General features: G+C 44.6%; 1 long non-coding RNA gene across 1 annotated transcript; it reads left to right on the forward strand.

Moving 5' to 3' along the window:
• Positions 1–17,783: 17,783 nt before the first annotated feature.
• On the forward strand, positions 17,784–19,929 carry LOC122144005. The gene is made up of 3 exons (XR_006159483.1): positions 17,784–18,220; positions 18,587–18,639; positions 19,443–19,929. It is a non-coding gene; the product is annotated as an uncharacterized LOC122144005 (long non-coding RNA).
• The last annotated feature ends 833 nt before the right edge of the window (positions 19,930–20,762 follow it).

Below are 20,762 nucleotides of genomic sequence, written 5' to 3' on the forward strand. Positions count from 1 at the left end.
ACAATTTTATATATATAAAAAAAGATTAAATATTTATAGTGGTCATCAAAATGGATTTGTAAATGAACTCACCAGTGAAGCATATTCTGGTGCTGTTGCTGAGTTTTGGAGGTGTTTCTGTGTTCATACAGTAATAAACTCCTAATTCATCAGCAGTCACATTATTAATAACCAGACGATGTTTAAACTGCACTGAATATTTCTTTCTGAATGTTTTATTATGGTAAAAAGGTGATTTTGTTTGTGTTGAGAATCTGCTGATAACAACAAAAGGAGTATCACCTGTTTTCAATAAAATCCAATAAACATCATTTTCATCAAGATAACAGTTTATGATCACATTTGATCCCAAATCAGTTAATAGATCTGACACTGCATACTGACAACAGATTAATACATCTATAAGATAAGAAAAAAAGCATCATAATTAAGATTAGCCACTTAAAACCACTGTGAACCTTTAACAAAACAATTTATGTCAAGAAACATGTAAATATATTTATCTACAGTAATAAACTCACAGAGCTGAAGCTGAATGATCTTCATGTTCTTGCTTGATGAAACTGTGGTTCCCTCCACACAACTTAAGATGAATCTACTGCAGCTCTGAAGCAAACAGCAGAGGAAGTCAAGTTTGCTCTTGACCACACTGCACACAAGTTTCCCCAACATCTAACACCCCACCTTCATCATTACTTCAATAATATAGTTAAATATGAGAGTAAATTGCAACATAATTACAAGATTAACAAACACATTTGTCACATAAACAAACTCTTAAGACAACTTATAATAGGTCAAACAAGGTACTAAAATTTTATGAATTTATGATTTATACATTTTTATTGAAATCTTTTATAGTTTTTTTTTTTCTATCTCTCTCTCTAATAACCATGACCAAGTTTACATTTGAATTTGTCCGGTTTCATCTCATCAACTCATTAACAAGTTTTATGAATTTACATAAGACATTTGCTCTGTCTAGTAACAGTGAAAGAGAGAAGAGCTAAGAAGTTCTGCCTAGTGGCAATGTTTGGCTGGTAAACATGGTTCACTGTGCTTCTGTTGGTGGAGGTCATAGCGCCACCATTTTGCTGCTAAGGTGTAAACTCTCCAACATGACCTATATCAAAAGACAATGATATACAAAGAAAACATATATGACTATAAACATAAAGCTACATAAATGTAGAATGATTTAAAATGTAAAATGAGATGATTTAATACATATATATATATATATATATGAAATCATTACAAGAATGTATCAGAAACATCAATCAAGCAATTTTATGACGTACATTAGTAATGAAACTAAAATGTTGCAATGTATGAATTAACATAATAAACATAAGAGAATAAAAATGTGTAGACATTATTGGTCATTCAGTGTTTTTGTGGAAAAGAGATTGTAGATTACAACTGGTAAAAATGTTTTCACCTCTGAAGAAAAGAATTCTTACAACAGTCAAAGATTATTTCACCTTTTTTCACTATAACAATAAGATGTCAGATGTTGCTGTTTGGTCTCAAAGTTCCAAAAATTATTATTATTATTTTAAATGCCTTTATCTGCCTACCAACAAAGTAAAAGTCAAAACCTACATATAGATGAAGACGAGGAACACTTTTGGTACACCTATCCCCACCTATAAGAGTTAGCGTTATTATACAAATAATTTAATGCTTATTAAATAAAACATTGAGATTTACATGTACAGCCTCTTGAGGGCAACAGAGGACAACTTTAAAATTTAAAGAACGTTTTACTTTGATTTAGTCTCAAAAATATCTGTGGGATAATTTAACGTATTCTATTATAAAAACAAATACAAAGAAATAATACAAATATCAATAATAGTAACAAACATTATTGAAATATTAAAAAATATATAGCCTGTTTTGAGGGAACAGTTTGATGAAGGGACCAACATGCTCACTGATCGTCTAAAAGTCAAATTTAAAGTTTAGTCATTTAAAAGAGATTTTATTGAAGAGCTTACTGTTACGTTTGATAAGGATCACACCGACACAGGGAGTAACATCAACTTATCGTATCTTTTTACTTAACTTCTCTGTCTTCAGACACCAGTAGTCGAACACATACATTGGTCAGGCATGACAGAATGCTTTCAGCACAATCAAACTCGATGCATCACTGAACACTAACTCATTGCATTATCAAACTACACTTGTGTGAGAACACAACATTTCCCCCCCTCCTACAGGGTTTCAAACATGAAATGTTGACACAAAGTCCTGTAAGTGCCCTGGGCGAGAACGAATGCGGACAGGCCGTGGAGAAACACGGGGATGAGGCTGGGCAGCCTGTGACCGGCAGGCACACATCTCAGCTGGCAGGTTGATAGGCATGTCTGGAGCCTGTGCAGGGGCTGTCTGAGGTGTCAGCTGAAGTGCTGGGGTGTCCTGCCAAGCAGGGGGTGTGGCTTGAGGTGCGACACCTGCTGTATGTGCAGGGGGCGGCACTTTGCGGAGACGGCTTGCGTGCCACCGTGTGCCATCGCTGAGCAAGAAGGTGGCTGGACCTAACTGATGAGTAACTTGAAGAGGAACAGACCAATATGAAGCAAGTTTGTTGTCTCTGTGGGGCCTGCGAACCCTGACCCAATCTGCGGCCGTTATGTCAGGGACCTTAACACGTGCTGAGAAATCAAATTTCTGCTTCATCCTCCTCTGCTGGCGGGTGACAGAGGCCCTGACTTCCGGTAGTGGTTCCTGAGGCAGTGCGGGGCTGAGCCTGTCGAGGGGAAGTTGGAGCTCACGGCCAAGCATGAGAAAAGCTGGGGAGACCCCCGTCGTAGAGTGTTGGGTGGCCCTGTAGTGCAGCAGTGTGTGATGGATGGCCCGTAAGAAGCTCCATCCCTGGAACAAGTGTCCTCTGAGACTGTTTTTCAGTGACTGATGAAAGCGTTCGACACCACCATTAGCTTGGGGGTGATAGTATGCCGTGCGAATGTGATGAATACCTTTGTTTTTGAGGTATGTCGTGAACTCGGCTGAGATCAGCTGTGGGCCATTGTCAGTAGTGATAGTGTTTGGAAGGCCCCAGCGGGAAAACAGAGAGTCAAGGAAGTTAATTATGACTTGAGAGGTCACAGAGCCGGTGGCAATGAGCTCAGGCCATTTCGAATGCAGGTCATAGACAACCACTAGGAAGCGTTGGTGATGAGGAACTCCCTGTATCTCACCACATATGTCCAGCTGCAGGTGGTCCCAGGGCTGCGATGGCCAAGCAAGAGGTTGTAAGGGTGGAGGGGCCTGGTGACCAGTCTTACCGCTCAATAAACAGGCAGCACAGTCTTTCACCAGGGCCTCAATGTCTTCATCCATTCCTGGCCACCAAACCCGGTCCCTGCAGCATTGCTTCAACTTCACGATACCCAGGTGGCCCTCGTGAGCCATTGCCAGGGCACGTGCACGTAGGGAGCTGGGCATGACTGTGCAGAGGCCGCGTGCCACACAGGTGTCATTCCAGCAGGACAGCTCCTGCTTTAATTCTGGAAAATGCTGCCAGCCCTTCTGGTACCCCCTGAGGCTAGCCATTCAGAATATAGACTCGGAGCTGAGAAAGGACCGGGTCCTGTTCCGATGCCTCCTTCAATTCTTGTAATGATACGACGGCCTGGAGGGGTCTGTGTAACATCTGGACAATGTCCCGTTCCACCTGGTCTGTGTCGGTGTGGGTGTGTTTGGTGGGGTGTGGCTGAGTGGAGCGGGACAGTAGATCGGCCACAACATTGTCTCTGCCTGGGGTGAACTTCAGATCAAAGTTATACTGGCGAAGACAGTCGGACCAGCGGTGTAGCCTCAGTGGCCGGTGGCCTGTCCCCGATGTGGAAAGTAATGCAGTCAGGGCCTGGTGATCTGTTCTTAGGGTGAAAGCGCGGCCATAGAGAAACAAGTGCCACCTCTCGCAGGCCCAGATGCAGGCTAATGCTTCACGTTCCCCCACTGAGTACCGCTGCTCCGTCTGATTGAGGGCCCGTGACGCAAAGGCGATGGGCTTCTCAACACCCTGCTGGGTCTGTGACAGCACTGCTCCTATGGCTGTAGCTGATGCATCGCAGGTCACCCAGGTGGGGCTGGAGATATCAAAGTGAGCCAACACTGGGGCTGTGGTGAGCTGCAACTTGAGTGCACGATCAGCATCAGAGCATGCCTGTGACCACACCCATGGCTCATCCTTACGCAGCAGTCACCATAGTGGGGCAGTGGTAGCAGAATAATGTGGGAGGAACTTCAGGTAGTAGACCGTCATACCCAAAAAGGAGGCGACCTGCGCAGCTGAGCTGGGTTCGGGAATTGCCAGTAAGGCATCTACATTTGATTGAAGTGGTGTGACGCCATCTGCCGACAGCCGAAATCCCACATATTCAATAGTCGGTGCAGAGAAAACACATTTTCCCGCATTTAGGGTTAGTTTGTGTTTAGCCAGGGCTGCAAAGACTCTGCTGAGGCGTTCATCATGACTCTCTGGGGTGGGCCCATGGATAACCACATCATCCAGGTAAATGGCCACCCCCGGTATACCAGCCAACACCGACACCATGATTTTTTGGAAACAGCTGGGGGCGGAGCTGAGTCCGAACGGCATACGTGTGTAGCGAAACACACCTGCATGTGTCACAAAGGCTGTGAGGTTTCTGCTGTCCGGGTGGAGAGGCACTTGTAGGTAGCCCTATCTGAGATCCAGTTTAGAGAACACGGTTGAGCCATGAAACTGAGCAATGAGCTCTTCTGAGGTAGGCAGAGGGAACCTGTCTGGGATCACTGCCTTATTCACCACTCGCAGGTCGACACACACCCGTAGGGCCCCTGATTTCTTCTTAGCTACCACCAGGTTTGAGACCCAGGGGGATGCATCCACTGGTTCAATAATGCCAACATCCAGCAGCTGCTTAAGCCCAGCCGAGACTCCATCACGGAGAGCCAAGGTAATGCGTCGGAGTGGTTGGATGACTGGTTTAATGGAAAGCTTCAGGAGGGGTTGATGGGCAAAAGCAGTAAGGCAGCCCAAGCCGTCAAACAGGGATGGCCACTTTTCCTGCCAGGGCGTGGAGACTGTCAGGATCGCAGCTCCCTTCATGTCGACAAGAGAAAATCCCAGAGCCGAGAACAAATCCAGACCCATCAGGTTGGCCCCGCGACGGGCAACATGGAAGGTAAAGCTGGGCACCATCTTGTTGCCATACTCAACAGTCACTTGCAGGGAACCCACTAAGTCAATCTTTGAGTCGCCATATCCACAGAGTGAAGCAGAAGGTGCCGAAAGTGGCAGTGCTCCCAAAAAAAGTGCTGTATGTGTGCATATTCAGGAGAGACACTCACTGGCACCAGTGTCCAAAAGCAGTGGGATACACACATCATTTAGGCGCACTGAACAGGCTTTAAATGAGACTGGCCCAGAGTAGACATTGTGAATGATAGTGGGTGTTTGGTCTGGCACAGCTGGGGCAGAGCGGCAGACTGAAGCAAAATGATTGCGTTTACCACAGTTGCGGCATATTTGGCCACGGGCTGGGCAGTTCTGTGCTCTAGACAGATGAAGATCCACAGTTATCACAGGGCCTTGATGCCTGTGCTTGTGGGCGTGGCCGAGACCGCTGCTGGCGCCTCAGTAGCATAACTGCAGAGGAGTCTGCTGCCGCCAATGTGTTTGTTCTGGCTGGGTTGTAACGTCGATGATGGCAGGGGGGAGGGGGCCGAGTAGTCCGCGATTGTTTTTGCTGTTTGGTCAGAGCCGACGCACATGCAGCTGCACTCTCTATTCTTAATGCAATCGTGATTGCCCGAGACAGTGATAAATCATCCGGTTCTAACAGCAGAGTTTCACACACTTTTGCATCGTTGGTATGTTCAATTAACTGGTCGCGAATCATTTCGTCCTGCAATGCACCGAACTTGCATGTGCTGGCCAATCCCCGCAAGTTGGCTATGTACTGTTGCACGGACTCACCGGGAAGCTGGTGTCTTTGGCGGAACAGAAAACGTTGCAAGAGAGCGCTCTGTGGGGCTGCAAAGTGTGCGGTCAGAAGTTCCACGGCTGTGTCATAATCGCTTGTGGTGTCCGACTCAAGCGCTCCCAGCACGCGCTGACCCTCAGCTCCCAAGCAATGCTGTAACAGTGCTTTTTTACGTGCTGCACTCACGTCAGTCAGCCCCACTGCCAAAATGAAAGTCTCAAAGGACTGTAACCAGCGAGACCAGGGAATCGGAGGCTCGCCGGTAGAGCAAGGAAAGGAGCGATCACACCGACACAGGGAGTAACATCAACTTATCGTAACTGTTACGTTTGATAAGGATCACACCGACACAGGGAGTAACATCAACTTATCGTATCTTTTTACTTAACTTCTCTGTCTTCAGACACCAGTAGTCGAACACATACATTGGTCAGGCATGACAGAATGCTCTCAGCACAATCAAACTCGATGCATCACTGAACACTAACTCATTGCATTATCAAACTACACTTGTGTGAGAACACAACACTTACTATCTGTTCTCCACACTTCCAAAGACCACAGAAAATGAGTAAGAGGCTGTGTCATTTCCGTTCAAGGTTTAATCACAGACAGCACATCAGTGGAACAGAAAAAATACATCCAAACACAGAACAAACTTTAGCTGACATGAACTTCTACTAATGATTCATTGTCATAGTAGATTCATTGATTCACATTTTAACATATGGCCAATGGTGCAGTAAACAGGGAATTACATATACCAAGTATTCATATGTGTTAGTGGATACATGTGTTATTGACATTAATGAGCCTATAGGCACAATTGCCTTTGCATGTCTCATACAGCTGTCACGAGAACAGAAAAAAAATAAAGAATAAAGGCATCAAACTCTAGAACTTTTGGTTCATTTTATTGTATGATGATACATTTAATAAATTACAAAACAAGTGAATATTTGGAAGTTCAAATTTTTGGAAGCTGGGCTAAATGAATAAACACTGTTACTCCATTCCTGAATTCTAGTAACATTAATACCAGCATAAAAGGAATGGATTTAAAAAAAAAGATCCCCATATTTTTATATAGCCTTATATATAAAATGTATCGGTTATGTATGTAACCCTCGTTCCCTGAAGGAGGGAATGGAGACATTACATCGGGGATGACCGACGAATTGAGATCTTGCCAGAGAGACCATTCCACTTCGAGTGTAAACTAAACAAGGCAATGCACATCGACAGCTGTTCCTCGAAACCCAAACAGCAGGACTTGGATCACACTGGGAAAGCATGCCCCTCCATTTGGAAGGGGGTTAAGTGTAATTTACTCACGTAGAGTAACCCAGAGGGGCCCGACTGCACATGGAAGTCTCTGAGATGGCTCATGGCTGCATCATTAAAGAGATGGCAGAACATGTTCTGCCAGGGGTAATGTGGCCTTAATAACTGTACCGTGGAACTACACACATGGGATCCCGGCCGGGTCACTCATATGGCCACTAGCCTCACACCAGATTTCAGGAATTCCTTGGCTGAAAGGCCCGGCGCCGGACGCTCCACTACGTCTGGCCACCGCAGTGCTGGAGGACTTGACAGGGTCTGCATGGTCAGGGGACTCTCTGGAGAACTAGGCATCCAGGACGCCACAAGCTGACTCTGAACTGGGCCTCTCAGTGCCACTGCCCATTTGAGGTGAGAACACAGGAGGAAACCAGTTTCACTCAGGCTGTAGAACCTAGTGAACGAGTTAGGAGTCGCCCAGCACGCAGCTCTATGAATCTCTGCTTGCGAGGCACCACGAGCCAGTGCCCAGGATGATGTGACACCCCTGGTGGAGTGAACGGGCAGGGCACATCTTGTGCTTCTCCTGCTTGGAGACAGCTTTCCCCTTCTACAGTCCACTGTAACAGACAAAGAGCTATTCTGAGGTCCTAAAGCTCAGAGTTCTATCCACGTACTGTGCAGTGAGTGTACAGGACAGAGCAAAGCTAGAGCTGGGTCTGCCTCCTCCGGGGTCAGTAACGTAAACCTTAAGGGTGGAGGGGTACAGCCTACACTCCAACCCTTGCTGCAAGAAGGAAAGCATGGCTCTGATCGAACATCTCCGGGGTTCCTCCTGGTGGGAGGAACACTATTCGACGAACAGGTTCCTATTTAGTACATAGGCCTGTTTCGTGGACGGAGCACGCGCTGAAGTGATAGTGAGAGCTACCTCCTGGGGTAGGTCACTTCGAACCTCAGCGTCCCATCTAGGGACCACACATGGAGTTTCCACAGGTCTGGACGTGGGTGCCAAAGGGTACCCTGTCTCTGAGAAAGCAGATCCTTCCTCAGAAGAATCAGCCAGGGAGGGGCTGTCGCGAGGAGCATGAGTTCCGGGAACCAGGTCCTATTGGGCCAATATGGAGCCACTAACAAGACCTGCTCCTTGTCCTCCCTGATCTTGCACAGTGTCTATGCAAGCATGCTCACTGTGGAGACACATATTTGCGCAGGCCCTGGGGCCAACTGTGTGCCAGTGCATCCGTGCCGAGCGTTGCCTCGGTTAAGGAGTAGAACCACTGGCAGTGGGTGGTTTCTGGAGATGCAAAACATGTCTACCTGAGAGCAACTCCGAACTGTCCCCAGATCAGCTGAACCGCCTGGGGGTAAAGTCTCCATTCTCCTGGAATTTGTCCTTCAGGTCAATCACTGCAAACCAATCTTGGGGACGGATGCACTCAAAAATGCGTTTCTGCATTAACATCTTGAACGGCAGCTTGTGAAGTGCATGGTTCAAAACTCGCAGATCCAAGATCAGTCATAAACCACCACTTTTCTTGGGCACAATGAAGTAAGGCCTGTAAAACCCCGAACACATATCGGCTAGAGGGACCGGCTCTGTCGCATCCTTTGCCAGCAGGAATGCGATTTCTGCACGCAAGACAGGGGCATCAACAGCCTTGATTTAAGTAAACTGGATGCCCCTGAATTTGGGGGGACACCGGGTGAACTGAATCACGTAGCCGAGTCTGATGGTCCGCAGGAGCCACTGAGACAGACAGGGGAGTGCTAACCAGGCTCCGAGAGACCTTGCCAGAAGAACCTATGGAGACACTGACGTACTCACGGTGGGGCAGCGTGATGGAACACAGGGGGCAGAAGGCGGAGTCTGGGTGTAAAGTGTAACACTCATCTGATTACTTTGTGTGTGGGTGAAAACACAGCCCGGCGTGTGACAGCATGAAGCGGGGACTCGAATGCTACAGCCCTTACCTGGATCCACGAATGGGCAGGAGGGGTGCTCTTGGGCAACTCACTGCTGCCAGTGAGTTGCAAGTCCAGGATTTGCCGTAACCCACCTGTTTTCTTGGGTACTATGAAGTAGGGGCTGTAGAAGCCGAACTTCATGTCGGCTGGAGGGACCAGCTCTATTGCGCCCTTTGCCAGCAGGGTCGCAACCTCCGCACATGACAGGAGCATCCTTGCCCACCATCGTCATGCAAACACCCTAAAACCTGGGGGGACGCCGGGCAAACTGAATCATGTAGCAGAGTCTGATGATTTGGATGAGCCAGTGGGACGGGTTGGGGAGCTCTAGCCAGGTTGCCAGAAACCAATCCAGCGGGGTCAAGGGAACTTCAGGCGTACCCACAGTGGGGCAGCTAGGCAGAACAGACAGCCCCGTTATGGGAGGCATAGTATCCCTTAGTGGGGGCAGAGGGTGGGCACTCATCTGATTCTGAGTGGCAAAGAGGGTGTGAGAAGGCAATGCGTTCTCGAGCCGGCTCTGCGTGGAAACTGGCAAGGGAAGAGGGGAATGAGAGTGGCGAGGAAGCACGTCGCCAACTGTCGTCCGTGGCCTCTTGAGACCCGGAGGTAGATGAAACAACTCTTTCAATGAAGGTTTGGGTCCGTGGGGCCAGTGGCGGAACAAAATGAAAAAGAAGAACAAAGGATTTTCCCCGGCCCTTCTCTGGGAGAAGGAGTGGTCCTGCTACCATCTCCTGAAGAGCTGAAATCCCCAACTCCAGGTCGCCCGTCTCAGGAACGCCGCTTGGCCTGACACTTAGCAGGATTGGGGCAGAGATGGGCTGCGCCGCCCTTCTGCGGCCATCTCCTCGCTGCGGCTGGGGTGGAGGCTGCTGCTGTGGCCAGGTGGGAGTGGAGGAGACCACAGAGGGGCGCCCTCAGCGATGAGCAGGCTGAGGTGGCTGAGCCGGCAGTGTGGAGGCAGCAGCGGGCCGCCAGGGCAGAATATGCTTGATGGCCTCAGACTGCTTCTGGGAGGCAGAGAACTGCTGGGCAAAATTGTCCACCGCGTCGCCGAAGAGAGGACAGCCTGGGATACCGGGGAGTTGAGGAGCTGAGTCCGATCAGACTCCCTCATGTCTGCCAGGTTCAGCCATATGTGGCGCTCCTGAACCACCAAAGTTGACATCACCAGACCCAAAGAGTGCGCAGTGACCTTTGTCACCTGGAGAGCGAGGTCGGTAGCCATGCACGCCTCCTGCAAAACCTCTGGGTCAGCACTGTTCCCATGCAGCTCCTTAAGCACCTTGGCCTGGTAGACCTGAAGGGTGGTCATGGCGTGCAGGGTAGAAGTGGCCTGGCCCACAGCTCTGTAAGCCTTGGCCACAAGCGTGGGTGAGAACTTACAGGCTTTGGAGGGAAGCTTGGGACCACCACACCATGTGGAGGCACTCTGAGGACACAATTGCATCGCAACAGAACGCTCCACTGGGGGTATCCCAGCATACCCCTTGGCTGCTCCGCCATCGAGGGCAGTGAAGGCGGAGGAAGCACCAGAATGGTTTCGGGTAGTTAAACGTGCCTTCCATGAACTGGTCACTTCCTGGTGCACCTCCGGGAAGAAAGAAAGCAAGCTGGCGAGCACGAGCAGCCCCCAGGAACCAGTCGTCCAGCCTCGAGCGTTTGGGGCAGGGTTGATGATTCCACTCGAGCCCGATACTCTCAGCTGCCTGGGAAAGCACGGCCTTCAGCTTGGGATCAGACTCGGGCAACGCTGGCACTCCCAAGGGAGGCAATGCAGCCGAATCCTCATATCCCGAGGACTCAAGCCCGTCTTGTGATGCGGCAATCGACATTTTGTCTTCCTTCTGAGCCCCGAATGAGATGCCAGGAACCTGATGAGAGGGTCCCGCAAACTCATCTGGAAACTCAACTGGCTGCAGCGTTTGGGAGGGGAAGCCCACATGGTAACCATCAGATCACCCTGGCCACCAGCCAAAGTAGCCCTCTTATGAGAAGAGGAACTAGATTGGGGTGTGGCAGAGGGGACTCTATACCTCTTAATGTAATCAAGTCTCGATCTTAATGCCGAGATAGTCATGTCCCCGCAATGAGAACATGAGTCATCCACGAACGCAGTCTCAGCGTGCTGAAAGCCCAGACACGTGCCACAGTGATCGTGGCCGTCACGAGGAGCCATATATCCACCGCACCCAGAAACACACGGCCGGAATGACATCTTTAAAAAAGATGCAAACACAACCCTAAACTCTTTTAGAAAGCTCTTTCAGAGGTGCTGAAGTGCTCAGGGGAACGTGGGAGCTGAAGGCAGGAAGCTCTTGACGAACCGCTGAATCGCGCCGTCACACCAACAGCAGCTGACTCATTTTGAAAACACTCCAGTGAAACCAGCAGAAGATGTGCTTGAATGTGAGTTGCTTGCGCTGCTTCTTATATACCCACACAGCGGGGTGGAGCTCATGATGCAAATCCCGCAGACCAAGGTACACTGTGTACCATTGGCTTTTTGTTACCACTCGAAGGTCATTGGGCTCTCGGGGCGAGACCCCATTCGTCAGTCTCTGTCTGACATAATGTTGAATGTGACCAACTGAAAGGGAACAAAAGATTCTCCACCCAGCCCTTCTCTGCTGGAGGGAGTGGTGCAGTCTCCGGGTCACCTTTCTCAGGTCCTCTTGCACTTGCTCTTGCCGCCAGGTGTGGCGGGGGCCTGGACGGGCTGGGCGTCCTGCCTGCAACCGGCTCCATGATGCTGACTGGTGAAAGGCTGCTGCTGGTGCATGGGAGAGGAGGCAGCCACAAGGGGGGCATACACGGTGACATGCAGGCTGAGGAGCTGTGGCCTGGGTGGAAGCAGCAGGTTTCCTCCAGCGCATGATGTGTTTAATTGCCTCAGTCTGGCGTGGAGGGCAGAAGCCACATCCCCACAAGCTCTGTAAGCACTGCCAGGTAAGCCTGATGAATACCTACAGGCCCGTGAGGGAAAACACAGGTCACCCCGCAGAGTGGGAGTGGCTGTTGGACACAATTGCATGGCCACAGACCGCTCCACTAAGGGCATGTTGGCCGCGTTCCCCAAAGCGGCCCCACCATCGACGGTGGTGAGAGCGGAGGAGCTACAAGACTTGTTTTGGGCAGTAAAAGGTACCTTCCATGATCTTGTGAGCCTCCTCATGCACTTCCGGGAAAAATGCTGAATCACGCAGGGGACTGGCCACCGCACACTCTAAGTGTGGCTGTCTGCATTAAAGAAGATCTTTTTTCTCTCCGTGAGACCGCGACCACCGCTGCAACGCCATAACGCCTGCACTCGCTCTTGCATTCACTTGAAGAGGAGAGCAGTAGTCAAGTCAAGTCAAGTCATCTTTATTTATATAGCGCTTTAAACAAAAAAGATTGCGTCAAAGCAACTGAACAACATTAATTAGGAAAACAGTGTGTCAATAATACAAAATGACAGTTAAAGGCAGTTCATCATTGAATTCAGTGATGTCATCATGCAGCTCAGTTCAGTTTAAATGGTATCTGTGCAATAATTTGCAATCAAGTCAACGATATCGCTGTAAATGAAGTGTCCCCAACTAAGCAAGCCAGAGGCGACAGCGGCAAGGAACCAAAACTCCATCAGTGAGAGAATAGAGAAAAAAAAACTTGGGAGAAACCAGGCTCAGTTGGGGGGCCAGTTCTCCTCTGACCAGACGAAACCAGCAGTTCAATTCCAGGCTGCAGCAAAGTCAGGTTGTGCAGAAGAATCATCTGTTCCTGTGGTCTTGTCCCGGTGGTCGTCTGAGACAAGGTCTTTACAGGGGATCTGTCTCTGGGGCTCTAGTCCTGGTCTCCGCTGTCTTTCAGGGCTGTAGAGGTCCTTTCTAGGTGCTAATCCACCATCTGGGCTGGATACGTCCTGGATCCGGGTGACTGCAGTGACCATCTGACTTGGATACAGACTGGATCTGGTGGCCACGGTGACCTCGGAATAAGAGAGAAACAGACTAATATGAGCGTAGATGCCATTCTTCTAACGATGTAGCAAGTACATCGGGTGTTATGGGAAGTGTTCCCGGTTCCGGTTTACCTAATTAATGCAGCCTAAAAATCCTTTAACGGATTTGGATATTAGAAGTGTATTAGTGTGTTATGTGTAAGCCAAGTTAAAGAGATAGGTCTTTAATCTAGATTTAAACTGCAAGAGTGTGTTTGCCTCCCGAACAATGTTAGGTAGGTTATTCCAGAGTTTGGGCGCTAAATAGGAGAAGGATCTGCCGCCCGCAGTTGACTATATGATCTAATCGGGTTCCCCATTTCTGCCAAGTTGTGTGAGTGGCCTGTGGTGCAGTGGCATGGGCCCTTTCTGAGGAAAGGCTTGGTGTATATCTGTCACTTCCTTGGTGCTCCCCACCAGGTGGAGAGGCATGCGCCTCGGCACGGCGTGGTTGGATTTCATTCCCCAGTGTGCCCCCTAGGGGGCGCAACGTCTCGTTCCCTCTTGGGGAACCATGCTTACATGATTAACTCGAGACGTTTTCATGTTTTTTACAAACAAACAAAAGGATGTTGTAAGAGTGCCTTCGCAGCGTTTTAAGCACAGGATTGCAGAATAAATCTTATCAGCATGATGGTGCAAAATAACAGCATTTGGTTATAGTTTAGACTATAGTTAGACTTGTAATATGGTGAGTGAAAAAAAAAAAAAATGACCAGAATGTGCTACAGATATGGTGTTGGGCACTTTGGATGCACTGGGGGACTCCTTGGTGAATGTGAAACATAAAACAATGGCATCAGCTGACATTCCACTACAAACTAAATGATACGTGTCCATGTATTTAAAAACCAGTCTGATCACTCTGAGAACAGGCTTCAATGCCATTATGTCTTTTTAATACAGAAACACAATACATCAGTGATTTTATACATACAATGCAAAATGCTCTGATTTGCATGCAATGAATTTCTTTGAAGAACAATGCTTAATGTTAAATAATGCTATTGTTGTTTTTGTTTTCAGTCATGTTTTTCCACTGAACATGATCCTAAATTTCAAGACATTCACTGATGTGAGCTGGAGACACAATGAAAGCAAGATTGTATGTAATAAAAGTATAATTTACTACATAACCTGTCTCACAATTCTTTGTAATTACCATTGTGTATGAAACGTGGTATATGCATATACTTGCCTTAGGTTAAAATAGTTACTTTGAGCTGAATTTTAGTTTTATTAGCTTGTTTTATCTTATAACAGAATGAGAATGAATATCTTGCTATAGTTTAAGGATTGAGCCGATCATTATGTTCTTCTGTATCGTGTTTGTGCAAGTGAAAACTGAGTTGTTTGGATCTTTCTAATGTTATATGTTTACTGATGTTTTCTCATAACTGACTCAAATCCCATCATATAAAAGATTTGTAGAATATACAGTTAATTTTAAAGTTAATTTTGAACAGTATCTCTAGTAGGTATTTACCCAGTTTAGATGTGGAACAACTATCATTTACAGCCTCTTGGAGGCAGCAGAGTAAACTGCAGTATCTCATCCACAAAATATGTTTTACTTTGGTTTGGCCACATAGACATGCAACTTAACGTTTATTTGGAAATATTTATTTTATATGTGAAGTTTCAATGATCATAAAACAAGTCAAGCTTGCAAGAATCTTAAACTGTGTAAAAACAAAAGCAAAAGCTGTAGTTGAGTTCTTGAGCCAGTGCATTGAAACTCTTTAAGGGCTGCAAAGGAAACCCAAAAATATCTTTGCTATGAGGACATTAATGACACACAGGGCTGGGCTCCTTTTACTTGTGGCAGTGTGTATGACAAACATCCTGGTAAAGAAAGTACACATGCACACATGCGTGCGTGCACGCACACACACACACACACACACACACACACACACACACACACACACACACACACACACACACACACACACACACAAAATATCAATATATAAGCATATACTGTCCTAATATCAGTCTATATAATACAAAAACAGTAGAGCTCTGAAGAATCAAACTGAATGAAAACAAACAGGCAACATAACCACCCGTTTGCTTAAAAGTAAGGTTTGAAAGGACAAGGCTCTATGTTAGGGACTTCTCTATATCTTTAAGAAGAAGATTGTACTTCTAATTCCTCTGCATGAATGATGATGAAACTTGAATCTCTGCATTCTTTTCATTCTTACATTGACGACAAACAAAACAATGACATGACAGTGTGTTTACATCATACCAGCCCACTCACTCAATCACTCACTCACTCACTCACTCACTCACTCACTCACTCACTCTTCTGGTCTGATATCATCCTGAGTCTCTCCTCTCATCAGACTGAAAATATTACAGTCGCTTGACAGCACTTAAACAGTTTGTCAGAATAAAATTGAAAGAGAGAGTATATATGAGACAGATCTAGCTGAATTTAGAAAATATATAAAAACAAACAAACTCCACTCTTGTTGTCAGCTGTTTGTTTTCATTGATGAAAATCATTTGAAAGACAAGTTCATGAAAAAGTGACTGTATGTCACAAATGAGGGTATGTATAATTTGAATCTCTGCATTCGTATTGTTTTTTTACCATGACAAACTGAAGTCAGCTCATACATTATTATAGACACGATGACAGCAGGAATGTGTGGGAGACATCATTTAGAAAACTTCACATTGTAAAGAGCCAGAATGTACAGAGATACTGTAACTGATAACTGTCTGAGTGTGTAATACTATTATTTACATTTTGATAATCTTTGAGGGAGTTCAAATTCACTGAATCTCAAAGTAAGCTGCTGTCATTTGTTTCTCACTAAACACATGATCTCTCTCACCCGCCCATCTGACAACTAACCAAAGTCTCTCCTCCCATCAGACAGAGTATATCACAGTCTCTTCACAGCACTTCTTCAGTCTGTCAGGAGGAAGACGAGAGAGAGGAACTACGAGACAGATCTTTCTCCACTGAGACCAGATATGGAAACCAAAAAAAAAAAAAAAATAATAATAATAATAATAAACTTCAGTGCAGGTAGGCTATCTATAGCATGTCTGTTTGAGTTGATAATAAGCTCAAGATAATTTGAAAGGCATTTCATGGAAAATCTAGGTTTTCAGTTCTCTGCCTTTTGGTTTCTCTGCAGCTCATGAATGAGGATGTTACTGGATGCTCTGCGATCTTGTCCTGCTCTTTCACTTAGCAAAAACTGAAGATAAAACAAGATAATGCATTGAGACTCGATGGCAGGAATCTATAAAAACATCATTAAGAGAAATGATTCACTTGAGGACCAAAAAATACAACATTTCCCAGAGGAGTTTACGAAAGGAAGCTTCACTTTCACACTTTTTTAACTAATCTTTGGCTGGGGTAAAAATAAGTTTGATATAAGCAGTGTTGGGAAGGTTACTTTGGAATATAAGCAGTGTTGGGAAGGTTACTTTGGAAATATAATAGGTTACAGATTACAGGTTCTCTATTTAAAATGTAGTTTAATTATTTCAATTACTTTTTTAAATTATTGTAGCTGATTGCATTTGATTATTTTTTGATTACTTTTCTAAATAATGGTTTCAACTGTTAATCTTTTCAAAAACATGTAAATCAGGCAGGGTTAACCTTACAGTAGCACTCAACACTGATTAGCCTACTGTCCCTTTCGAAAACTTTAAGACCTTGTCATTTTAAAGCACAGCCACCAAAAAAAATCAGACTTACTTTGAGATCATTCTGAGGTTAAATACAGATTTAAAACCATAACAAAAACTAGTTTAGTAGCGACACTGTTTTTTTGAAATCAAATCACTGCATAGTTATGTCAGGAAAACACTGGCATCTAACAATGCCTTGGGAAACAAACAAAACAAACAAACAAACAAAACAAAAAGTTAATCCTAAAAAAATCAAGCATATACATAAATCCAGAAAGGAAATAAAACAATTATCAAAAAAGCATGTGTCCTATTCTGTATCTCATATTTTAGAGCAGTCACTGCCATTTATCAAAGAAATCAATTAAATCTGTATGTGGGTGAGTGTGAAAAGAAGAAGAAGAAAAAAATCAGATGTAACCCCTTTGTAATTGTTAACATTTTCATAAGTAACTGTAATTTAACTACACATTTTTTTCTCAGTAACTGTGACTGATTACAATTACATTTATTTTTAATTAAATTATATAATTTAGTTACATAACTATCTACTCCCCAACACATATATTGCATATAAGGATGCTATAGCTACCTGTTGAAAAGATATATCCATCTAAGATCTAATGGAGCCAGAGATCGAATATGTTGGTCAGAAGAGAGAAAAAATGTCAAATTTGCCATCATTTCCTCAGCTGTTGTATTAGAACCCACCTGAAGTTTAAATCCTAAGTAATATAACACAGAGTAGTGTGCATAAAGTAAATGTACATAAAAAATTAAAATAATATAAAAAACTTCGCTATACAATGCTAATAACTGTGGAAACACATCATGACAGTCTGTGAAAAGGGTCCATCATTTTACAGTGAAACTGGCACAATATTTTGGAGTCTAACAGATGAAGGAACTAAAAAAACTCATCTTTTGAAGAACTGAAGTCCAGACATGACAGAGATATGATTGGAGACACAGTGACGGACAGCAGAGACTTGTTCAGTATTATACTAATAGTAAAGATTGAGTCAAAGATCAAGAGTTGGCTACATGTGATGAAAAGCTTGGGAAAGTCATCTTCTGTCGCAGGTGTCTGGAATATACTGAAGAAAATCTTAATACGTTTAACAAATTTCTGGTGTGCGTTTCATATCGTTCACGTGGTTACTGTTGACGTCACTTACGTCTGATGTCATCCGTAGCACGCATGGCATACTGATGCGGAAGCGTGTTTGATACTGAAAAAAAAAAGTATTTAATCTAAGTTTAAGACATATTTAAATGCAATATTTTAAAATAAAACATATTGATAATATTAGGGCACCATGATGATCAGGTATGTTCGATGAGTTCAGAACGCTTTGTGGACAAACACGTCTTCCTGTTTTGGTTTGTTTCTGTTGTGTAGTGGTTTTGCTGATGCTTTGCTGAAACTAGAAATAAAAGGGAACCTTTTAGTTTAGATTAGAAACTTTAGCACCATTAACACATTAGACATGAACTGGTTGATTAATGATTATCAGGCTTATCTCTGTGGGAATAACTAACATTTTTATTTAGTAATTTTCCATGAGCATTAGCAGTTAGCATTGCCGTCTGGAGTGTTATCTTTGTACTATCTCATCGCGTTTGCGTTATGTGGAAATAAAACCCAGTCGAGTCACAGTATTTAACAGAATCTTGTTTCTTTCTGTTACTACAGTTGCAGCTTCATCTGTGTATACACATATATATTTGCAGTGCTGATAAATAAAGGTAAGCTTCTGAACAACACACTTAAAGGTGCAGTAGGTGATTTGTGAGAAACACTGCTAATACTCGTACAGTAATTGCATCTCAAACACGCCCCTCCCTACACTATACTGCCCCTAAATTCATGAACATGCTATGCAGCACAAACATAGATTTACCACAAAGCTGCTTTGAAACGATGTGTATTGTGGATGCTATACAAATAAATAACTTGACTTGAAAGAACCAAGCTGAAGATTACTTACTATTAGAGACGCCAAACAAAGATGCAGAGGAGTGTAGTCATATAAATGAATGAACGTGAAACAAAGCAAAACCGGTGTTACTCATGTCATGCAGAAACGAAGCAACCTCCAGATCCGCCTTCCCAATCAGTGCCTCTCCAATGCTGGAAAGATTTTCCAATATTAACATGTTCAGCTTTTGCCTGATCATAACCTCTCTTTTTCCAGTGATATTCCTCTGACCTTTTTTGCTCTTTGGTAATGTCTCAGACATCGCCTGTTCTACAAATCTCATGCTTATTCATATTCTCTCTCCTCCCCATCATGAATGTAAACACCCATTTTTGCTGATTGGCTGCGAGAGTGTGGTGTTGCTTGGTCTGATCAGTCATATAGACTATGTCTCAGAATTATTATTATTATTATTTTGAGACTCACAGAGCAGACAGATAGCAAATATTCTCAAAATTATTTGTTATGGTTTTGATTGCATTTATCCATGGTATTTCTCAGAAATCACTGACTGCACTCACTATAAATTCATGCCACAGGCTTTCTTTTCTAAAGTCTCTCTCATTTCAGTGTCTCTGGATGTCACAGTAGAGGGTTTCATCGGTGGTTCTGTTGTCCTGCCGTGTTCTTCAGCTGAACATGATCTTAAACTTCAAGAGGTTGATGTGAGCTGGAGACACAATGGCAGCAAAAAATGTGTGGTGATTTAATTCCACGCAGTAATTCAATAGAGACACAGGACCCACGATACAAGAACAGAACCAAAACTTTCCCTGAAGGGTATGAACGAAGAAACTTCTCCATCAAACTCTCTGGTCTCACTCACGCTGATGCAGGAAAATACATCTGTCTCATCACACCCTCAGATGAACAGGAGACTGTAGAGCTGATCGTCAACGGTGAGTGAAACTAGCTGTTTTTAATCTAAATGAAGCTCTATGAATTAAAATCTATAATGGTAGATGTATGATTGATGTTTCAGTCTTAAAGCTCCTGTATATAAATGACAGGGATCTGTTGTCTTCATCACAGTGCAGTAATATTGTTTTCTCTCAGACTTTTTTGTTGTAGAACAAACAACAGAAAAAGGAAAAAAAAACACTGATCAAGAAATCCAAGAAGAAATCAGACCAGACAGTGTGGAGAAATCATGGCTTTGGATGCTGGTTGTCACTCTATTAACAGTACTGTCTTTACTTTTCATTGTAATTATGTTTAGAAGAAAGATCTCCAGCTGCTTTATGTCAGGTGAACACAGCGTGGGTTCAGACACTCGTGAGGATGTGAAGCCCTGGCCCACGTTATAAATCAGTAACTGCTGATTATTGAGATGAAGCAACTAAAGCAGGTGAATGACACAGATGTGCAGCTTGGTGCTCCGGCAGCAACTGCATGAGCTTTCTTCTTAAACAAGGAGTCAGAGGAGGAAGTTAAAGCTTTCATTGTTGCTGCCGCAGTGACGGTGTTACTACACACTTAAGGCTACCTAGCAGTCTGCAGTGACTTGGTCATGTATGATTTCAGGCTAATTCAAGCAGAATCCCAAAATTTTCAACATTTTTAAAAATTATTGTAATATAACATCACATTTGCTGTTCATTGACAAGGTTCACTAATCAATGTTTATGTTGGTAATATTGCCAGTACTACGCTGATCTTCTTGCCTTTAAATAGCCTCCTGCTGAGTCAAAACAACAGTGACACTAGTACCTACTTGTTCATGAAACTTTTTTTTTTGTCTTTCATTTGTTATTTATTGATAGGTTTATTTATTTTTAGGAGCATTTGATGTTTTGATGTCATAAGTGTCATTCGCACTGATAAAGGATCACCTGTTACCAAGGGCTCAATATTTAGGCTCATTTCTCCACTTTTTAAAAAAATCATGCT

The sequence above is a fragment of the Cyprinus carpio genome, unplaced genomic scaffold (assembly GCF_018340385.1).
Source record: "Cyprinus carpio isolate SPL01 unplaced genomic scaffold, ASM1834038v1 S000006555, whole genome shotgun sequence".
Lineage (NCBI taxonomy): Eukaryota > Metazoa > Chordata > Actinopteri > Cypriniformes > Cyprinidae > Cyprinus > Cyprinus carpio.